This window comes from Orycteropus afer, unplaced genomic scaffold, assembly GCF_000298275.1.
Source record: "Orycteropus afer afer isolate SDZICR_OR568_19922 unplaced genomic scaffold, OryAfe1.0 scaffold00158, whole genome shotgun sequence".
Lineage (NCBI taxonomy): Eukaryota > Metazoa > Chordata > Mammalia > Tubulidentata > Orycteropodidae > Orycteropus > Orycteropus afer.
In genome coordinates, this window is record NW_006921745.1 from 1,156,721 (window position 1) to 1,181,170 (window position 24,450).

The window sequence follows — 24,450 nt, forward strand, 5'->3', positions numbered from 1 at the left end:
AAGAACTAACAGATCTGTCCTGGAGGAAGTGCACCCAAAATGCTCCTTGGAAGCGAGAATGGCCAGACTTCATCTCACCTACTTTGGTTATGTTGTCAGAAGGGACCATTCCCTGGAGAAGTATGTCATACTTGGTAGGGTAGAGGGTCGACGAAAGAAGGGGAGACCTTCAACGAGATGGAGTGACATGGTGGCTACAATGATGGGTTCAAGTATAGCAGGGATCATGCAGCTGGCGTGGGATCAGGCAGTGTTTCGTTCTGCTGTGCATGGGATTCCTATGAGTCTGAAATGACTTGATGTCACCTAACAACAACAACAACACTCTACTGTCAGTCTCCATGAACCATCTGCCCTTTTCATGGGGCATATAGGGCTGTTATACAGAGAATTTGTTGGCACCAACACTCCAGCCTTTAGCATGTCTTTAATCAAAGCACTAATTTCCTTCTGTCTACCAGGTATCCTATACTGTTTCAAGTTAACAACCTGAGTGGGTTCAGGCAATTATAATGGTTCCCATTTAGTATATCCAATCAATACTGGCCTAAGGACAGCCTTACATGCCTTCAATTTTACAATATCAGGTAGAGGAAAATGTCTCCAATTAGACATAATATCCATACTGATAATATGTTCAGGTAAAGGAGATGCAACTACTTCATACAAACATCTGTTTAATTTTTCCAATTCTCATCCAAACTTTCACCTTAGTCCTATCAGCTGGGACTAAGATACGTAGTCTAACTTTAGGCTCCTTCAACATTTCATTGACAGGTTTCAGGATGGCAGTTCATTGGGCTCCTGTGCCCAGGTGTCCCAAGAAGGTCTCTTCCCCACTCCTTGGCCATTTTACCCACAAATGTGCATATGGCTTCAGGCCCCCTGCTGAGGGCTGGACTAGAAGACCCTTGCCCCCTTGTCAGTCTCTTTCTTCATCAATTAACTGAGTGCTTCAACTGGTCCCAGGTGGCAGCTCCTATTATTAAATTTCTTCTGAGTGGAGTGAATAGAAATAACTTGTCTAGGCTTCCTAGACAAGGTGGAGGGACCAGCAGGAGTTTCCATTGGTTCACCCAATCTCCTGTAGTGCTGCATTAGCACCCTGTCTCACCTCCATCAATGTCTGCTATATTCATCCCATTCCTTAACAACCATTGAAAAATCTCCAACCTGCTGAGATAAGTTCTTTCCCTTTTGCCCCTTTCCACTCTCCTATTAATCACTCTTATGCTTCTTGCATTTGTAAAACCCATGTGGGGAAGTTGTGCTAATAGACCTGTCATGACTTCTTGGATTGTTGCTTTGTTTTGCAACAGCAGAGTTACATGGGGTGCCCATGTAGAAGGGGCTCCCTTGACTACTATATCTGTCATGACCTGTGTAAGGGCATTCTCATTGAATGAATACCCTTATCACCATAAAGTCATTTCTGCATAGCTTGCATAAGCAGCATATTAGCTGCTTCCTCTGGAGTGTTCCAAGGGATATTTAGAGGAAGAGAGGAGCAGTTGCCCTTCTCAGGATAAACAAACCTGACTGAAAATTTTATCCAGTCCAACAGGCTGGCTGCCCTCTCTGTGTTAACCTGCCCTATAAATGGATTTTGGATCAGCATTTGTGCCTGTTCCATAGTGTCACTCTCACAATCCATTTTAGTAAAAGTTCCTCAGGAAGCTGACAATACCAATCCACAAACTGAAGCAGCTCTTTCACACTATATCCTCTGCTTTCAATAGTTTCTTAGCTTTGCCTGTTCCCTTCCCGGACTACCTTTCTGGTGACCAGTGGTCATATGGGTACTGCCTGGTGTTTTGACAAAATTTTTTCTTCTCTGAGTAGGCCCTATGACTAGTGGTCATAGGTCCAATTGGATTGGATCTAAGCTTGATTCAGTGCTATAACCCAGCTCTACTTTTTTTTTTTTTCCCTGCCATTGCAGCTATTGCTGATAATAGTAACCAAAGCATTGCAAGTCTCACCTTTTCTTCGTCATTTTGTATTTCCATATACATGCAATTAGCCGATTCCTCAGGAGTTAGATCCACTTCTCTATCTCATGAATAGCTTTTTCCTTGGGTGACTGATCTCCACAAAAGAACTGCTTCAATCCATAGGTGTTTTTTATTTTATCCAGAAGCCAAAGGTTTCTTACTTTCCCATTTATCTCCTTTCTCCCAAAACCATATATTTCAGTGAGGCTGGGCTGTTGTAGTGAATCCCACCATTCTGACACCAATTGCTTGAACAATTTCTCTTAGAAAGATCACACAAGGCCGGTCCCCATGAGGCGGAGGTTAAAGATGTCTCAAATATCCAAACTACCATGCTACTCCATCATTTCAGACATTAACTCCTACTCCTCCTCTCAGTAATCTCCCCCATTTTCGGGTTCTATGTTTTGCTGTGATGCCTCACAGAACTCACAGACACCCAAAGGATCATCTCAAGTAGTGGCAGTGAAGGCTGGTAGCTGGCAAGTCCCAGATCTGTAAGTAGGTCTGGAGGATCCTCCTAATTCTCAAGGTTTGATGAACTTCAATCAGCAGATGACAGCTGCTCTCCGAAATCCTAGGGGTGAGATGATGATGAACCAAAATGCAGAACCAGAGCAAGGGGAGGGCAAATCTTTCTAGGAGATTCATAGGTATACCCTCAAGGAAGCTAAGGGTGGTGATTTGAGTTATACCTTCCAGCAAGACAGGACTCAAGATATATCCCACCTGTGTTACTCCAACAGGAATAACACAAGTGGATGGCTTGACAATCAGCAGCTACTCAGTTGCTCACAGCAAATCCCACCACCGAGCTGACTGCCAGTTATAGGGAATGACTACTACCAGCTGCCCAGCCAAGTCAACACCCAACCTTAACTACCATACTACCCCCAAACAGTCATGGATAATAGAATTTACAATACATCACAAAATGGAGAACAATGGCTAGAAGGGCCACATCAAGCAATTCACCAGAGGCAGAATACAAGATCAACATACAAAAATCAGTTGGATTCCTCTGCACCAGCAAAGAGATTGCTGAAAAGGAAATAAGGAAATCAATACCATATACAATAGCTACCAAAAAAATAAAATACTTGGGAATAAATCTCACTAGGGACACAAAAGTCCTGTACAAAGAAAACTACAAAACACTACTCCAAGAAACCATAAGAGATCTACAAAAATGGAAGAACATACCATGCTCGTAGATAGGAAGATTGAACGTTGTGAAAGTGTCAATTCTACCAAAAGCAATCTATACATTCGATGCAATCCCAATCTTGATCCCATCAGCATTCTTTAAGGATATGAAAAACCAATCACTAATTTTATGTGGAAAAGAAAGAGACCTCAAATAAGCAAGCACTATTGAAGAAGAACAAAGTAGGAAGTTTCATATTCCTGGATCTTAAAACCTACTATACAGCCACAGTAGTCAAAACAGCCTGGTTTTGGTACAACAACAGACACATAGACCAGTGGAACAGAATTAGGAACCCAGAAATAGATCCATTGACTTATGGTCAGCTGATCTGTGACAAAGAGCTGAAATCCATTAAATGGGCAAGAGATAGTCTCTTTAACAAATGGCGTTGACAAAACTGGATATCCATTTGCATAAAAATGAAACAAGATCCATACCTCACACCATACACAAAAACTAACTCCTGATGGATCAAAGACTTAAATGTGAAACCTAAAGCTATAAAGTTCCTCAAGGAAAAAAATAGGGGCAAATTTAGGGGTCTTATTTATGGCATAAATAGGCTGTCAAGCATAATCCAAATGCTGAAGATAAACTAGATGAATGGGACCTTCCAAAAATTATATTTTTATGTGCTTCAAAAACCATCTCCAAAAGAGTTCAAAGAGAACCTATAGACTGAGAAAAAATATTCAGCAATGACCTATATGACAAAGGACTTATCTCTAAAATTTATAGAAAACTCCAACACCTCAACAACAAAAAGATTAACAATCCAATTAAAAAATGGGCAGAAGACATGAATAGACACTTCACCAAAGAGGATATGCAAGCAGCCAGCTAACACATGAAGAAATACTCACAATCATTAGTCTCCAGGGAGATGCAAATCAAAACAATAGTGAGATATCATCTCACTCCAGCATTAATGGCAAAGTTCAACAAGATAGAAAATGCTGGTGAGGATGTGGAGAGATTGGGACTCTCATACACTGCTGGTGGGACTGTCAAATGATACAACCACTGTGGAAAGCAGTATGGTGATTCCTTAAAAAGCTGGAATTAGAAATACCATTTGACCCAGCAATCCAATTACTAGGTATATATCTTCAAGAAGTGAGAGCCAGGACAAGAACAGATATATGCACACCCATGTTCATCACAGTACTATTTACAATAGCCAAAAGATGGAAACAACCTAGATGCCCATCAACTGAAGAACGGGTAACCAAACTATGGTACATACACCCAATGGAGTACTGTGCAACACTAAAGAATAATGTAAAATATGCAAAACACTGAATAGCATGGATGAACTTGAAGGACATTATGCTGAGTGAAATAGTCAAACACAGAAGGACAAATATAGTATTAGTTCATTATTGCTCATAAAATTCAAGATGAAGCTGGAGAAAGTTAAAACAAGTCCACAAGAGCCAAAATACAGCCTTGCGTATATCCCACCTGAATTTAGAGACCATCTGAAGAATAGATTTGATGGATTGAATGCTGATAACTGAAGACTAGAAGACTTGTGGGATGGCATCAAAAACATTATCCATGAAGAAAGCAGAAGGTCATTAAAAGGACAAGAAAGGAAGAAAAGACAAAAATGGATGTCAGAAGAAATTCTGAAACTTGCTCTTGAACACAGATGAGCTAAAGCAAATGGAAGAAATGATTAAAGAAAAGAGCTAAGCAGAAGATCTCAAAGGGTGGCTATAGAAGACAAAGTAAAGTTTTATAATGAAATGTGCAAAGACCTGGAATTAGAAAACCAAAAGAGAACACACTCAGCATTTCTCAAGCTTACAGAATTGAAGAAAAAAATTAAGCCTCAAATTGTAAAATTGAAGTATTCTATGGGCAAAATATTGAAAGATTTAGGAAGCATCATGAGAAGATGGAAGGAATGAATAGTCAAAAAGAAATAGTTGAATAACCATCTCAGGAAGTAGTATATGTTCAAAAACCAATGGTGTTGAACAAAGATGTCAAAGCAGCCCTGAAGACATTGATGAAAGCAAAGCTCCAGGAATTGACGGAATAACCATTGAGGTATTTCAACAATCAGATGCACTACTGGAGGTGCTTACTTATTTAGAAGACAGCTATCTGGCCAACTGACTGAAAGAGATCCATAATTGTGCCCATTCAAAGGAAAGGTGATCCAAAATTATTGAACAATATCATGAATATCACACACAAGTAAAATTTTGCTGAAGATAATTCAAAGATGGTTGCAGGAGTATGTTGATAGGGAACTTCCAGAAGTTCAAGACAGATCAGAGGAGGATGTGGAATTAGGGATATCATTGCTGATGCCAGATGGATCTTGGCTGAAAGCAAAGAACACCGGAAAGATGTTTATGTGTGTTTATTTAGCTATGCAAATGAATTCTAATGTGTGGATCTGTGGTGTAGTAAATTACATATGTGGCTTTTCTAGCCTTAAGTCTTTGTAAATTCCATGGTGGAATTTGCTGTGAGCAACTGAGTAGCTCCTGATTGTTAAAGTTATCCACCCAGGGTATTTCTATTGGGAACAGCACAAAGTAATTTCCTGGGAAGTTCACTCTCTCTCAGGTATATAAAATTCTGATGTTGGGATTGGTTAGTTTGGCCACTCTGCCAGACTCAAAAGGAGCCCTCCTACAGGCAGAAAAAAATCTCACTGCTGGCTGAGAGATGCAAGAGACATGCACTGCTGAGAGAGACACCAAGAGACACTCATTCCTGAGAGAGACAGAGAGAGATTGTCAGCTGAAAGATGGCAGGTTGAGAGAGACTGAGCATGTTCCTGAACTTGAATTATAGCCTGTTGCTTCCCTAATAAACTCCATAATCTGTGAGTTCTGTGAGCACTGCAGCAAATTAATGAACCCAGCAGAGAGTGGTGAGTGCTATGGGAGGAATGGTTGGTGTCAGGGTTGGTGAAAGGTCTGGAAGGAGGCAGCATGTCTGGCCTTGGGCTACTGATGGTGATTCTGTCTTCCTTTTGTGGAGTAAGAGGAGGTCAGAATATTCAGCCTCCCTACCCCCTTGGCAGAATTTTAACAAATTATGGACTTATATATTAGCTCTCAAGAGTCTATAAATAGATTGGTTGGTTTTTCTCATGTGACCTTGTTTGGCTAGTTACTCTCCTGCATCTTTGATCATCTGGGACCTGAGTATTCTAGGATGCCCACAGTTATATGTCTGGTTGATGGATGACTGTCAGTCAAAGAAATAGGGATGACTGGCCATATGTCCCTAATCCTATAGCAGGCTATCTTAAGCTTGTTCATATGAGGATCACATGAGAGAGAGAGAAAGTGTGACCCAGGTTTAGAACTGGCACATGCTTTCTTCCACCACATTCTATTGGCCAAAGCATGTCACAAGCCAGCCTAGATTCAACAGGTAAGGAAATAGACTCTACTTCTTTATGGAAGGGGCTGTGCAGTCACCTAACAAAGTGTGTGCATACAAGGTTAAGAAGAATTTATGGCCATTTCAGCAATCAGTGTGTAATACCCAGCCACTTTTCCAGAGCCACACACATGGGGCTGGCCTTCCCAAATCTTTACCCACAAACCCAGACAGAGTTTGCTTTTCCAGTGGGGCACATATTGCAGATATGGATGGTTGTTTGTTTTTGTATTTGTTTTGACTTTTAGATGTTTCTTTCAGAGAAGACAATGATTTAGTCCTGTCTACCATGCATAGTGGCTAAGACACTTGCCCGCTAACCAGACGGCTGGCAGTTCAAACCCACCAGCCACTCCTTGGAAGGAAGGTTGGGCAATCCTACTTCCATAGTGATACTGCCTCGGAAACCCAAGGAGGTGTCGCTATGCATCAGGGCCGACTTGACGGCACATAACAACAACAACAACAACAACAACCATGTGTATGAAGATGGGCTATGAGGGACCATTGCTTTGTGATCAGAGGCCCTGGAATCTACTGGGAACAGATTGAAGGAGAAACTGTGGCAGGCCCATAGGGCACTGGAGGTCACCCTTCCAAAATAAGAAGACAATCTTCCTTCACGAAGCATTGGCTGCCCAACAGTGAGGATTGTGCAAGTTAAAGACAGGGCCAGTGGTGCCGAGCTCTGCCAGAGGTGACAAGGAGAGGTCATTACATCAGCCAATAGAAGATAATCCCAGCCTGCTGAGTTTGTGGAACTCCCAACCCTCAGATGACAAGGTCTGGCTTACACTTTCTCTGCTTTCAATTTTGGAGATTGCATAAGATACATGAAAGGTTGCAGAGGGCCTTGGAATGTCCCATTTAGTAAATTCTGTGTGGGAGCCCTTTGAGAGGGTTTTAGGAAGGGGTCTGTCCTTCCAACAGGGTGATTGATGGTATGTGTGTTTACTGCATGTATGCACCCACCCAGCTCAGATAACTTTTTGCCATTTCCAAAAACCTATGTGGGGCCTGGACAAGGAGAAAAGAAAGAGATGCAAGAAGGAATTTCTTCAAAAGAGAAAAAAAAAAAAAAAAAATTGCTTTGTGCGCTTTGTTGCCAGTCTCTAGAAATAGAGCCTTTTCCCGAAGAAATATTGTAACATAGCTCAACTGCTGAAGTTCAGAGAAGGGTCTCAGCCAGTGGGAGCTGTAGTTCCTGCACTAGCTTCTTACCCTGTGCAGAGTCTTGCTGGGTGGCATTCCTGCATGAGTGGGCAAATGAGAAATTCCATTTACACTCTTCTCTGCCCACATTCAGGTATTAAATATGGCCTGGCAGGAGGCCAATATCAGATAAGCCTGGAGGGCTGCATAGGGAGGCCAAGCTTCAACCAAAACAAACCCCCGCCACTTACACCCACCACTCTCCTGGGAGAGAAGACATAGGCAGTCCCTCAGGGAGGCAAATTGTGGCTCTTGAGAAATGGCTGTTTGGGTCTTATTCCCCAGATACTTGTTTTTTGGCTTTCGGGACAATGCTATGTTAAAGTTTATGAGTTCAAAAGCCAAGGATAATCCCCAAACCATACCTGGACCAAGGAACGAAAAAGTCATCCAGTTACTTCATTTCTACCCACTTTTTTCCTGCTGGCTCCAGTTCCATTGCTTGAGGGAAGTGGAGCTGGGCCCAGTGACTGTGGTTCCGGCTTGACTTAAGTTAGAAGGAAAGTCCTCCTATTATAAAGACAGCTGCCTCATCCTGAAAGCAGTGCCCAAATCCACTTTTCTGCTCCCCTCTTGCCCCAGAGAATTGCACCTACTCCTTTTTTATAGTTTCATATCTCTGATTCCCTCCCATCTGCAGAGCATCTGCTCTAGCTCTTCCGGCAGAGGGTATGGCCAGCCTATAGGAAGAAAGACACCAACAAACAGAATCCATCCCTGCAAAATCCAGAACCTGGGAGGATTCTCAAACCTAGCTGGGAAGCCCCACTTCCATGGGCCCACCAAGCCTCCTTTGGTTCCTCTTGACCACTCATCTTCTGCATACTTCCATAGCCTCACGTCACTTAGACTTGGCTTCCCTTCACCTCCCTCCACTTATGGATGTACTATCTCTTCTTTTTTCTTGATTGTTCCAACCCAAACTGTATAAATTTTTTCTTTGTTTTTGTAAAGATTATTCTCTTTTTGTTATTCACCGGATGTGCTGATTACATGATATTAGCATGAATCTCATACTGGAGGAAAAGTATGATATATAGAAGTCCAGAGAGTAGCCTTGGTATTGACCTCCTGGCTCTGAAGGACAGGTCCTGTGAATGACCACAAGCTTAGAGTATGCCTGAAATATTCACACATACACACACATGCCACGCCACACCACATCACATCACACACACACACACACACACAATCTGCTTAGACTGGATTCCCAAGATCAAAGTTTCCTTGAGTACATTTAGAATCAGACTTTTCAGATCCTGGTAAAGAGTTCAATGAACTTAAGAAATTGAAAGCAAAAGGGAGGAGTGAATGTTTATATAATAACATAGGGTGGGAAAAGTTGAAGATGGAAAGTTAGGAAGGGAAAGAGGGTAGAAACTATTTAAAACCAGAGATTCTTAGGATTTAGCAGAAATTGTGTCTGTAGAAATCTTAGAACAAACCAGCCTTCTGCCTAGGGGAAGTTTTCTGGAATGAACTCTTTTCTCTCAAAAATATCCTGGCTACAATTCAGCAACACCCGATCTCCTGGGAAGAACATGTGGAATTAGCCTATGGGGTGAGAATAGCTTTACACAAGACACTGTGGGAAGGTTCTCAGTCAGGGACCCAAGTATGAAGGGGTAGTCTCTGTAGCCAGGTTACCCAGCATCCTTTCCCCTCCTCCTGTCTCTTGTCAGCTTTGTCTTCCCCATGTGTCTCACATCCCTCGGCCACACTATGTAAGTCCCTCTCCATCTTCTGAGTGGCCCCTTGTTCACTCCATGTCCCCTTGCTCAGCAGTTGACACTGATTCATGGGCCTTGGCTGGCCCAGGAAACAGCCCCAGGGACCTCCAGGGTTTTTTTTGGCTTCAGGCACAGGGAAGGCCCTAAATCTTTCAGGATTCTGCTGTTCTCATTTCCATGTAAGGAAATCAGGCCCCACACAGGTTGACATTCCCAGTAAAATTGGTTACCATCTACTCTCAGTCCACCTCACCACCAACCTGGGATCATGTCTTCATGAGTCTGAACACCTAGAACCATCAACCTACCCTAATTCTACCATTGAAAAACTGAAAATATTAGTTATTTCTTTTCCACTTTTTTTTTATGAAGATAACATATCCACATTACAGAAAATTAAGAAATCAGAGTTTAAAATAATCATTCCCAACCCATCCATGCAGTTGTTGTCAGCTGCTGTCAAGTCAGCACCCAACTCATGGCAACCTCTTGCAAGGAAACATTGCCCAGTCCTGTGCCTCATCCATGATCAGTTGCAGATCAGATTAAAGAGTTTTCATTGGCTAATTTTTGGAAGTAGATCATCAGGCCTTTCTTCCCAGTCTGTCTTAGTCTGGAAGTTCTGCTGAAACTTGTTCAACATCATAGCAATAGTCAAGTCTCCACTGACAGACAAATGATAATTGCACACAAGTTGCATTTGCTGGAAACCAAACTCTGGTTCCTGCTTGGAAAGCAAGAATTCTATCACTGAACCACCACTGCTCCCTGGTCCATCCTTACCCACTTGTTTTTATTTCTTTTTAATCTTTATTTGTAGGTAAACTGATGCTTTTGTTTTAACAGTGACAACAAAAATTTAGGGGATATTTTGGCAGGTCTTTTCACCATTTCATCTGCACTTTCTAACCCATGAGACCTTGGACACTGGAGTCCACCAAAGGCCAGACAGGGCCATATCTGTAAAGCAGGTCCATGAAGCCTGCCTATGAAACCATGTCAAAGGGCTGACACTGAGGTTCCACCACTCCTCCTCCAGTGAGTTAAAGGCCCCCTTGACTCCACAGGGCTCCAAGTTGCCTCCCTGAGCAAGTGTATACTTTGGATACACTGTGTGTGTGTATCCAAAGTCATGGCTCCAGCCCTACTCCCTGGCAGGTCTGAGTTTTGTAAGAGGGAGGTCTAGCATGCACCTCTTTCCAGTTGAGTGACGCAAGACTGGTGCCTAGTAGAATAGAGGTTTCAGTGTCTCTGAAGGATGGACCTCTGGCATTGGATTCTGAGTGGGTAGAACACAGGGAGTCTGTTAGCTGAGCCAACTTCATCAGCTCCACTGTTTCCCCAAACTCATTAGTTTTCCTAACTCAGCCTAAGGTTGGATGGGGTATCTGGGGATGTTCAGCAAGACCCCAGAGGACTCTCAGAGCTATCACAGCCTTCTCAAGATGCAGTCAGTCTCTTCACATAAAAACACTCAGATCCATCTCAGACTGTGACAAATGAATGAAGAGTCAGGCTGTTTGGACATCACACAGGCCAAGAGAAACCTTGGAGGCAGCTTGAGGGCTACTACTCGCACATCAGGGACCATGTTTCCCAACACAAATATTAACATTGGCAATCAGACCATATCCTGCCTTATGATTTAGACTGCATGTTTTGGGTCATGTTTAAATTAGGGAAGAGAGATGTGATAAAAGTCTCCTGAACAAAATGAGCTTTGATTTCTAGACAGTAGTTAAATGGTACTAGTGTTTACAAGCCACCCTGGTTAAAGGCTACTTTTTGATGGACTTCTTCTATAGCAGAAAAGATTGTGTGGGTAAATCCCAACAGCTTTTCTTGACGGTGTCCTTAGGCTGGAAATATGAAAGTGAAAATGTCAACGTCTGGATTCTTGGTAACTACTGCAAAGGTGCTCAATTGACTTCTAATCCCCACAATTCAAGACTGGAAGTGTTGGGAATCAGCTTTATAAAGTCTGGAGAATTTTTGCACTATAACCTTCCCTAGTTGAATACACAGCCAAAGAAAATACAGCTATCCTCATGAGTGATGGCTCATCCAGAAGGTAGCGGAGATTCTACCTGCAGTGCAGTGTTGGTGATAATGTCCGCATAACGTACTCCAGAAGTTCAGCACACCCAGCATAGAAGAAGAGTCTTCCTGGAAACTTCACAGAACCGGCAGCTGCTGGAAGCAGCAAAATCCACATCAGAGCTCAAACTTTGACCCTGTGGGATCCAGAATTGAAAGGTCATCCTGGCCCAGAGAAGGCAGAAAAATGCCTCTGTGAAATCAGTCTTGCTTGATTTATATACTAGTTATAGTGACTCAGGAGCTGTGGTGGTGCTATGGTGAAAGCATTGACCTGCTAACCAAAAGGCCTAATCAGACTTCTCTCTGATTCTAGCTACTCAGATTGCCTTTGGTTTAGTGTGGTAGTTATGTTTGTGTGTCAACTTGGCTGGGCCTGGTTGAGTGGCTGGGCAGCTGGTGGTACTTATTCCCCATGATGAGACTGGCAATCAGCTGCACGGTGGGATCTACCACAAGCAGCTGAGTAGCTGCCTTTGGGAATGTGGTCTGCTTCCTATATTTTAGGAGAAGCCTTGGGAATGGTCTCTAGCCTATGGCACACATGGACCCTGCATGTAGCCATGTCTTTGTTGAGCAGCCTGCTATGCTCTGCCAACCTTGGGACTTACAATGGACTTAAATTAATGGCCTGCCATGTAGTTTGGTAACTTTAGGACTGTGCCTTTTTACTTGTCAACCTTGGGGCTTCTCAGCCTCAGCAGCCAGCTGCTGTCTAAGTGAAGAAATGCCTCTAGCTCCAGTGTGCCAGGAGCAGTAGGCAAAGCTAGACCCCAAGGTTGAGGGGCTTTCACCCAGCCCCTAGAGCCTGGCACTTTGAACTAGGACTTAAAGCCTCCAAATTGTAAGAATAAACTCCTGTTTGTTAAGGCCATCCCATTTGTGGTATATTTCTCATCAAATTGGCACTAGGTAACCAGAACAGTTAGTGAAACCAGTTAGGCTCTTTCTGAGGTCTAGTTCCCTCAATTTGAGCAATTAACAAATAAGATAAGTTTGTATTTAAAATATCATCTATACTCCTGAAGATGAAGAGAAGTGGTATTTCGAACCAACCAGTCACTTGGCAAGAGAAAGATGAAGCAGTTTGCTTTCATAAAGGTGTACTGCCTTTGAAACCCTATGGGGCAGTTCTACTCTGTTCTATGGGGTCGCGATGAGTCCAAATTGACTCAATAGCAGTAGGTTTGGTTTCATTTGATTTTATCTTAGCTCATCAAACTACATATCATTTGGATCCACTTTTTCAGGAAGACATTTCAATATGCCTCTTTTGAACCACTAATGCCACTTTTAATAATTTATCCTTAGGCAATAACCAAGGCTGTAAATCCAGTGTTCACCACTAAAACTTCAAGAGTGTTCATAATAGAAATTTGAAAACAAAAGTGAGAAGTGAATTTGCCAAAAACATTATGTGCAAACAAGCAGTGTACAGCCATTTAAAATTATATTTTAAATAATGTAACGTGAAAAGTGTTGATATAACTAAAAATGTTATAAAACAGTAACTTTTATACCTATTTTATTTTTTAGTTATGATTTTTATTCAAAAGCTCTGTGTTGGGGAGCCCTTCTTTGCCTGTCCCAACATTCCTACTTCATCTCATAACATAGAAATGTCATCAAACTCTCTGATTCTCTCAGAGGTAGTGCTCCTCCCCGCTCCCTCCTCAAGCTCACTCTCCAACCTTGGAAAAGAGATTTATCTTGATTGGCCACATTGACACACAAGTAAATGGGGATAACTTTTCTTCAAAAACCTAAAACAGAATCTCCCCTTCTTCTGGCGTTTATGATCTGCTCCCTTACACTCACAGGCCTGTTTCCTGCCTCAGATAGGCCTAATCAGACTTCTTTCTGGTTCCAGCTTCTCAAGTTGCCTCGGGTTAATGAAATCAGTTAGGCTCATTCTGAGGTCCAGTTGCCTCAATCTGAGCAATTAACACACATGATAAGTATTTACAAATATCATCTAGACTCCAGAAAGTGAAGTGGTGGTAGAATTTAGTCAACAATCCCCATCTTGAACCTAGAATGATCTAAGGCAGATGTTCTTAACTAAAGAGTATTTTGTCCCTCACAGGACATTTAGCAGTGCTGGAGACATTTTCGGTTTTACCAAAAGAGAAAACCCATTGCTGTCTATTCTAATTCATAGTGACCCCATGTGCGACAGAGCAGAAATGCTCTATAGGGTTTTCTTTGCTGTAATCTCTTTTTTTAAAAAAAATTTTATTGTGATTTGGGTGAAAGTTTACCGAGCAAATTCATTTTCCATACAGCAGTCCACATACACTTTGTCTCATGACATTGACTGCAATTTCTCATAATGTAACAGCTCTCTTCCCACCTCCTCCTCATAGTTACCTCTTCCCTGTGTTCTTCCCTCCCATGCACTCCTCCTCCCCCAAGCTGTCTCCCTTCTATTCTCCCATGATTGATCTCTCCAAGGAGTGTATCTCTACCTAATGTAAATGTCCAACTCATATGCCTGTCTTTTGTTTGGCTGGAAGCCACAGGAGTGGGTTCAATTCCAGACCTGAGGAGCAGCTATGTGCCATAGTCTCAGGGGTTCCACCAGGCTCTGTCAGACCATCTTTGCTGTAATCTTAACAGAAGCAGATTACCAGGTCTTTTTGCACAGCTCCACTAGGTGGATTTGAACTACCCACTGTTAGGTTGGTAGTTGAGTGCAAACTGTGCCACACAGGGACCTTTCCCAAGGGGAAGGGGAAAGAATTGTTAACAACATCTAATGGGTAAATCCAGAGATGCTGCAAAACATTCTGTACTGCACAGGGCAGCCCCCTAAACAAAGAATCATTTGTCAGTAGTGCTGATGTTGAGAAATCCTAGTTTAAGGACACACACCAAAGTGTTAACTGCAATTTGTCTCCTATTTGTATAACTATATTTTCTATTTAACTACAATATCTATGTGTTACTTTAGTAATGAGAAAAATAAAACAATAAAGTTTACATTAAATTTTAAGATAAAGTAGTTTAACATGTCAAAATTTCAGGGACAGCCAAACATTGGTATTTATTGATGAAGAAGGTAAAAATCTGGTTCCTACCAACAGCTCCCGACACTCCTTGGAAGCCCCCTAGAATGGAAGCAGCCACGGAGAGGCACTCATAGAAATGCATTACTGGTGAAGAAACATGGCACATCAACCCACCTCTAGGATCCTAATGGGTTTCATGTTGGCTTATTTGTTTCCTTGCACTCAAATGATGGGAGTTTTTAGCTACTGACACCACTGAATGGGTTGTATAGTGCATGCCAAGGAGCATTTAGCTCTGGCTCCATATGTTCATTATTACTGGCGAGTCCTAATAAAAAGAAGCCTTTTGTCTTGTTTTCAGGATTTCTAGACATGGTGCATGGTCTTCATTTTTGGCTCTGAGCATCTATGTTTCTTCTTATTTTGTTGTCAAATTAATGGCACACAGTATGTAAGATGGGATAGCCTAAGAAGGTTTCTTCCCTCACCTTATTTCTTCCCTGGAACAATTATGGATCCAGATCAGATCAAGTCTGTCATATAAGAGCCAGTAATTCTGACGTGCCACCCACCCATGTCCTGCCACCTACCGCAGGTTGGTATTTTTGACAGTCCTCAATTAGAGCAGTACAGTTAACTTCAGTCTGTCATTTGTGTGGGCTAAGCTGTGTGAAACATCCTTGAGGGGTCAGCCCGTGGTGGGAGGACTGTTTTCTTATAAACAAATGATGGAACCTGGATGTCTGGAAAACACTAACTATGCTTTGTTTCTAGGGCTTTTTGAGGGATCAGAAAAGCCAGGCTCCTTTTTTCTTGGCTCCACAGGCTGTCTCATTCCTGGGACTAATGTGATAGTTTTCTATTCCATTATCAGAAACTTCTGAAGAGGCTTCTGAGCCACAAGAATGTCTTGTTCCTGTTTCATTTTCTCCTTGTTAGTATGAAGGATGCAACATTTACTACCAAGTAACTGTATGGAAAAACTTATTAGATGAGGTTGTTGGGTATGAAGTTATAAATCCTCAATGACATCTAGCAAAGTTTATTTCCGTTTTAGAATAGTCAATATTTCACAAGAACCAAGCCACCAAACTCACTCTTGCCAAAAAATCATTTTATTGTGAGAACATTTATCCTAAAGTCCTTGTTGGGGGCATGAAAAGGAGTGGAAGCGCACAGATAATCTAGTTGGAGTTTAAATCAGGACAATAGAAATAGAAATGAAAAATTTACATGACAAATTTTAAGTCATATAAACTTTGTAACAAGTCATGTAAAATCAAGCCTTATTTTACATGACTTGAAATTTGAATCTAATCTCTCAGAAAATTACAACCAAAATGCGGATATTAATAAGTAGGCTTTGCTCATTACACAAAACACAATTGTCTATGTAGAAATTTGCAAGGAATCTGCAAAAAAAGCTCCTAGAACTGTTAAATAAGTTTATCAAGGTCACAGGATACAAGGTTAACATAAAAGATCAATCATATTTCTGAATACTAGCACTCTACAATGAAAACAGAATATCTTTTTCAGTTATTCACTAAATATTTATTGAGTGTTTACTATGTGCCAGACATTGTTCTAGGTGCTAGGAATGTAGCAATGAACAAAACAAATTCTAATCCCTTATGGAGCTTGTATTTTATTGAGCTGACAGACAATGAACAAGATCAAAACACAAAATATTTGGTATGTTAACCAAAAAAAAAAACAAAAAACAAACTCACTGCCGTCGAGTCAATTCTGACTCATAGCAACCCCCAGTGGGTTTCCAAGGTCATAAATCTTTACAGAAGTACATTGCCCAGTTATTTGATCATAAATACAGAGAAAATTGAAGCAGGGAGGAGTAGAGAGCTTGCTCTTTTACAACACCCAGGATCTTTGAATACATCTTTTGCCAAAGTCCACATACAAACCTTGTATCGTCTCCATTTCACAGAACATTCTCTGTGTTTTGCTGTCTTTCATGGTAGAGGCTTTCTTCAAATATCTGTTTCTTGTACAAAGTAGTGATCTGTAGAGCAAAGAATTACCTAATATGTCTCTTCTGTTGTTATTTGCCATAGAGTCGGCCCCGACTCCTAGCGACCCCTCCTTGGGTTTCCGAGGCAGTTATCACGACGGAAGTAGGATTGCCCAACCTTCCTTCCGAGGAGACATGGTCTTTTGACTGCCAGATGACTGGCTGGGATTATGCAAATGTGAGGTGCTTGTGGCCCACCAAGAGGATTGGATAGCTTGCTAATAATGTAAATCAGCTACATGTCACCCTTTGAGTGGGACTGTGCAAATAAATTGTATGGAACTCTAACGTGGTGATTGGTCAGTTTTCCCATCTCACTAGGCTTAAAATGAGCCCTCCCAAAGGGGGGTGTGTGAGGGGGATCTCACGACAATCAAGAGAGAAAAGCCAGGAGTAGAGCACATCCCTTGGACTTGAGATCTCTGCACAGAGAGACAGTGGCAACAGAGGCAGTAGAACTAGGAGACCAGAATGAAACAGAGCACCAGGTTTCCTAGCCCATAGATTGAGAAAGCTAAGTACCTTTGGGCAGGAGGCTGCTGGTGGAGTGGGGGTGCCTCTCTAGGCACCTATCAGCAAAGCTAAATGAGTTTTATAACACTAGCTCGAGCACAGCAGAGGCCAAGGCCAGAGAGAAGCACGCCTACAGCATGGCTGAGAAGAGGTTATCTTAATCAAAGAATTGTACCCTGAATATTCCTGAACCTGAATTGTAACCTGTTGCTTCCCTAATAAACCTTATAATCATGAATACTGTCTTTAAACTCTGTGTGGCCATTGCAGTGAATCACCGAACCCAAAAAAGAAGTATAGAGAGCTATCGGGAGGGACAGTTGATGTCAGAATTCGTAAAAAAGTTGGAGGGTGGTGGCATATCTGGCCTCTGCCTCACAGGAATCAGCCTTGAGCTGTTCATGTTGCTCTGGATTCTCCACCTCCTTGGAAAATTACAGGAGGTCAGGTGACACTGCCCCCATACCCTTTTTTCAGGCTCTGAGGAGCTTGGTACAAGTCTGTGTCTGTGGGTACAGCCAGCTAGCAAGTGGATTTCTTTGCTTTTCTACTGGGATCCTCCCAGTTACTAGTGTTTGTAGGTCTTTTATTTATTTATTTACTTATTTTTTCAGGGCAGGTCTTTTTTAGGGCCAGTAGCTCCAGAACAATCCTCCCACTCTCACTTGAGGACAATAAGGCTGAGGGGGAAAATTGGCACTGGGCTCTCACCCAAGAAAACAAAAATTTAAAAGAACAACACAATAGCTCCCCCAAATTACATACCTATGTATAAATCTAAAACGTAAAGAAATAAATAAATAAGTGTAGAACCCACTAATAAAAAGTACAAAAAACTGATGCATAAAATCGAGCATGATCCAAACAAATGGAGAGACAAACTGCATCCATGGATCTGAAAAGCCAACATAATTAAAATATTGATTTCTCCCAAATTGATTGATGGATTTAACTAAATCCCAGTCACAATTCCAGTAGGATTTTTTGTAGCTATAGTCAATCTGACTAAAATTTATATGGAAAACCAAATGAACTAGAACAGCCGAAACAATTTTTTTTTGGGAAAAAAAAGAATAAAGTTATAGAAATTATATTAACCAATTTTAAGATTTACTACAAAGCTAACCAGAGGTCAGTGATTCAAACCTACCAGCTGCTCCACGGAAAGAAGACAGGTAGATCTACTTCCATAAACATTTATAGCCTCAGAAAATTAATGGTGGTCACTATGAGTGAGAAACAATTCAATGGCAGTGAGTTTGGTTTGCTTTTCTAAAATAAAGTAACAGTAAACAGAACCACCCAAATTTTAAACCTACACTTTGTAAAAGACACTATTGTTGTTGTTGTTATGTGCCGTCGAGTCGGCCCCGACTCATAGCGACCCCTCCTTGGGTTTCCGAGGCAGTATCACTACGGAAGTAGGATTGCCCAACCTTCCTTCCGAGGAGTGGCAGGTGGGTTTGAACCACCAGCCGTCTGGTTAGCAGGCAAGTGTTTTAGCCACTATGCCACCAGAGCTCCCAAAAGACACTATTAAGAGAGTGAAAAACATGCTACAGACTAGGAAAAATATTTGCAAATGATATACAATTTATGCTCAAAATTTATGGGTTAGATATTTGTGAATTTGTTTATTCACCAAAATTTATTTGTAACACCAAACCAGTACTTGTGACATCAGCAGTCATTTGTGGGCATGTACAGAACAGCAAAAATTTTGAGTGTTTCAATATTCCTATTTCCAGCTAAAGTCGAACCAAGTGATGCTTAGTCTTCCTGTTTCAACTCTTGTATTATAAATAAGTGTTCTTTTTTGAGGTCTTTTTTAGTGACATATTTTTGTGCCTGTTATTGGTGATTTTTCTGTTTAAAGTGGCTCCGAAGTAGTACTGAAGTACTGTATAGTGCTCCTATGCACAAGAATGCTGTTATGTGCCTTATGGAGAAAACATGTGTTAAGTGAGCTTCATTTATGCATGAGTTACAATGCTGCTGGCCACGAGTTCAATGCTAATGAGTCAACAATGTATAATAAATAAAGTGTCTTTAAATAGAAACACATGTATTGTGAGCTTATGTATTGATTAACTGAAGATTATGTTGTGACCAGAGGCTCACAGGAACCTAACCTTGTATTTCCTCTAAAAACAATAGGTAAATACTCACTAATTCAGTGTTCATAGTGACTTCATAGAACAAATTTACTTTGAATGACAAGAACCAACTGTATCTGAAAAATAATTATAACCAGAATATATAAATACCTCTCAAAACTCAAGAGTAAGAAAACAAACAACTTAATTTTAAAATGGGCAAAAGATTTGCAGAAACACCTCTCCAAAGATGATGTAAGGATGGCACATAAGCATGTGAAAAGAAATTCAATATCATTAAAAATTAAGGAATTAGAAATTAAAACCACAATAAGATACTATACACATTTTAGAATAATTTAAAAAGACAATATCAATTGTTCACAAAGATGTAGAACTACTGGGACTGTCATACATTGCTAGTAGGAATGCAAAATAGAATACCCTCTCTGAACAACTTTTTAGAAGTTTCTTAGAAAATTAAGCATGTACTTACCATCTGGCCCAATCATTCTACTCCTGAATATTTACCTTAGAGAACCTATCTCCACACAGAAACCTGTGCACACACTTCAGCAATTGTATTCATAATGTACAAAAACTGGAAACAACCAAGATGGTCATCAACAAATACATAGGTAAACAAATTATTATACAACTATATAATGGAATACCATTCAGCAATGAAGAGGAATGGACTGAATCACAAAGGCATTATGCTGAATGAAAAAAAAAGTCAGTCTCAAAAAGTTATACATTATATTTGTTCATTTATATGACATTCCTGAAAAAAATAAAAGTATAGGGACAAAGACTAGGTCAGTGGTTGGTTTGCCCTATCAACAGTATTTGTTTGGTTTGGGAAAAGGGTTTGTCTATAAAAATAGCATGAGGGAAATTTAGGGATGACAGATCTGTTCTTTATCATGATTGTGGTAGTGGTTATGTTTATTTATACAAAAAAAAAGAAAAAGTCACTGCCATCAAGACAATACCAACTTATAGAGACCCCCTTTTGGTTTGTAAGGCAGTAAATCTTTACGGAAGTAGATTGCCCCATCTTCTTCCCACGGAGTGGAAAACCACAGAAGAATTGATGCATTTGAATTGTGGTGTTGGCAAAGAACACTGGACACATCATAGACTGCCAGAAGAACAAACAAATCTGTCCCGGAATAAGTGAAGCTGGAATGTTCCTTAGGGGAAGACCCTCAATGAGATGGATTGACACAGTGGCTGCAATGACGGCCTCAAGCATAGCAGGGACTGTGAGGATGGCACAGGACCAGACAGCGTTTTGTTCTTTTGTACATAGGTTGCTATGAGTCGGAGCCAACTCCACGACATCTAACATAACTTTAACGAATTTGATTTTAAATAGCCACATACGGCTCGTAGCTACTGTGTGGATAAGGCAACCACAATACACTGAAATTTCTATAGTATGTTCCAGAGCATATCAAACTTGTGCTGATGCAAAAAACAGACTATTTAAAATAAAGGAAAGTCCAAAATTCGTGACATGCCTATTTATTGAAAATGCATTGTCTTAGAGTTTTATATCAGATTACCTTCCTGATGAAGGTTTTCTGAGATTTGGGTTAAAAAGTTTTACATTCTCCCAGCAAAATACATAAAATAAAGTGATAAGTGTGTGTGTTGGGGTTGGGTCAGGAGTTATACCAATAGCTTATTGTGTGGCAACAGAAATCCTGTAAAAGTCTTTTTCGTTTTAATTGTTATGAGCAACTCAACAAATCATTACATGTTGATTTTAATTTTTGGTTTTGGGCAGCCACATTGAGCAACTATACTTGGTGTCAAAATGATTTGAATAGACAATCCACCAAAGAAGAAATTCAAATGGCCAATAAGGACATGAAAAGATGCTCAAGGTCATTAGTCATTAGGGAAATGCAAATAAAAACCAGTGAGATATCACTTCAAAACCACTAAAGTGGCTATGATTTTAGAAACAGAAAACAAGTGTTGGTGAGAATGTGGATAAATTGGAACCCTTATCCATTGCTGGTAGAAATTGTAAAATGGTACAGCCATTGTGGGAAACAGTTTGGTGATTCCTCAAAAAGTTAAAACATATAATTATCATTGTTGTTGTTGTTGTTGTTGTTATGTGCCATTGAGTCAGACCATACGATCCTGAAATTCTACTCTGAAGTATATAGCCAAAAGAATGAAAGGCAAGGATGCAAACAGACACTTGTACACTAAGCACTATTCAGAATAATCCAAAGATGTAAACAACCTAAATGTCCATCAGCAGATGAATAAATAAGCAAAAGGTGATACATACATACAATGGAATATTACTCACCCATAAAGGGGAATGAAAGCCTGATATGTGCTATAATATGCATGAACCTTGAAAACATTATGGTAAATGGAATCAGTCAGTCACAGAAAGACAAATATTGCATGATCCTACTTATAAGAAATATCTAGAATAGGCAAGTGTATAGAGATCAAAGTCTATAGTGGTTATCAGAGGTAGCCAGAGAAAGAAGGAAAGGAAGACACAATGTTTAGTGGACACTGAGCTTCTGTTAGGGGTGATGAAAATATTTGGGAATGGATAATTGTGATCGTTGAACAGCAAGATGGTCATAATTAATGCCACTCAATTGTAAATTCAAATATTGTTGAAAGAGCAAAGGTTTTATTACCCATATATTAACCACATTAAAAATAAATTAACAAAATTTTTTTTTAAAAAAAAGCTTCATATTGCCTTGGTTATTTAGTGCTGCTATAACCATAAGTGCTATATCAAAAGTGGGTGACTTTTGTTGTTGTTGTTGTTAAGTGCCATCGAGTCATTTCTGACTCATAGCGACCCCATGCACAGCAGAACGAAACACTGCCCGATCCCGCGCCAGCCCCACAATCCCTGCTATACTTGAGCCTATCATCACAGCCACCATGTCAATCCATCTCATTGAAGGTCTCCCCCTCTTTCGTTGACCCTCCACCCTACCAAGCATGACATCCTTCTCCAGGGAATGGTCCCTTCTTACAACATGACCAAAATAGGTGAGACGAAGTCTGGCCATTCTTGCTTCCAAGGAGTATTCTGGCTGCACTTCCTCCAGGACAGATCTGTTAGTTCTTTTAGCAGTCCATGGTACTTTCAGCATTCTTCACCAGCACCACAACTCAAAAGCATCAACTCTTCTTCGGTCTTCCTTATTCATTGTCCAGCTCTCACATGCAAATGAAGCGATTGGAAATATCATGGCTTGTGTCAGGCGCACCTTAGTCCTCAAGGAGATATCCTTGCTCCTCAGCACTTGATACAGTTCTTTCGCAGTTGACTTTCCCAATGCTACACGTCGTCTAATATCCTGACTGCTGCTTCTGTTGGCATTGATTGGAGAACCAAGCAACGTGAATTCTTTGACAACTTCAATCTTCTCTCCATTTATTGTGATGCTGCTCATTGGTCCAGTTGTGAGGATTTTTGTTTTCTTTATATTGAGACGTAATCCATACTGCAGACTGTATTCTTCAACCTTCATCAGTAGGTGCCTTAAGTCATCCTCACTTTCAGCAAGCAAAGTTGTATCTTCTGCATATCTCAGGTTGCTAATGATTCTTCCTCCAATCCTGATACCATGTTTTTCTTCATATAGTCCAGCTTCTCGGATTATTTGCTCAGCATATAGATTGAATAAGTGTGGAGAAAGGATACAACCCTGACGCACTCCCTTCTTGATTTTAAACCATGTAGTGTCCCCTTGTTCTGTTCGAACGACAGCCTCCTGGTCAAGGTACAGATTCCTCATGAGTACAATCAAGTGCTCAGGAATTCCCATTCTTCTCAATGTTATCCATAATTTGTCATGATCCACACAATCACATGCCTTTGCATAGTCAATAAAACACAAGTAAACATCTTACATGCTGAATGGAGTGTAAAGTCACCCACAAGTGGGTGACTTTAAGGAACATAAATTTACTTTCTCACATTTTAGGAAGCAAGAAGTCCAAATTCAAGTTTCTAGCTCTAGGGGAAGGATTTCTCTGTCTGCTCTTGGGGAACATTTTTGCCTCTGCTTCTCTTACGTTCTTCTCAAGGTTCCTTAGAGATCTTCATGTGGCATGTATCTTTTGCCATCCATGCTTCCTTCTCTGTGCCTAATCTGCTCTTTTTATATCTCAAAAGTGAGTAGGTTTAAAACACCCTACACCAAAATGATTTCATTAACATAACAAAGAAAACCCTACTGCCAAATGGGATTACTTCTACAGGTATAGGGATTAGGATTCCAACATATATTTTGTGGGTATACAATTCAATACATAACACATATATTAGAGATATGGATTTGGTCAAACAATGTTACATTAAAAGTGTCAAACCTAATAATAAAAAAAAAATTAATATCCTTAGACTGATAAGAGAAATTATTGCATACATGAGACAAGGACATGATCTATGAAACATAATGGATCATAAAAAAGAACTCATTAATTTAAATAGGATGGCTAAAATTTGTTTTTAATTCAGCAGAAGGTTTACAAAATTAAGTAGATGAAATAGAAAGAAAAACAAATAGGCAATTTTTTTAGAGTGTAAACAGATAAGAAAGATAAGATTCTTAGAGAACAAAACTAGAAGATCAACTATCCAAATAATGGTTATTCCAGAGATTCAGAGAAAAAAGAGAGAAGAAAATTATCAAAGAAATAATAAAAGAAAACTTCCCTAACTGAATGAAGAATTTCTGTCTCAAGGTTGGAAGCATCTGAGTGACAGAAGATCCTCGAAACTACCCTGTTGTTGTTGTTGTTACGTGCGGTCGAGTCGGACCCAACTCATAGCGACCCCTCCTTGGGTTTCCCAGGCAGTATCACTACAGAAGTAGATTGCCCAACCTTCCTTCTGAGGAGTGGCTGGTGGTTCTGAACCGCCAGCCTTCTGGTTAGCAGTCAAGTGCCTTAGGCATTATGCTACCAGAGCTCCCCAAAACTATCCTAGAAAAAGAAAAAAAAATGTTACTTACCAAGGATTGGAAATGAGATTTGCATCAGACTAGTCACAGTTACACGTGTGTTAGAAGCCAAATTATAAATAATTGTGAGGGGGAGAATAAAGGAATTTCCAAGAATATCCCTGAACT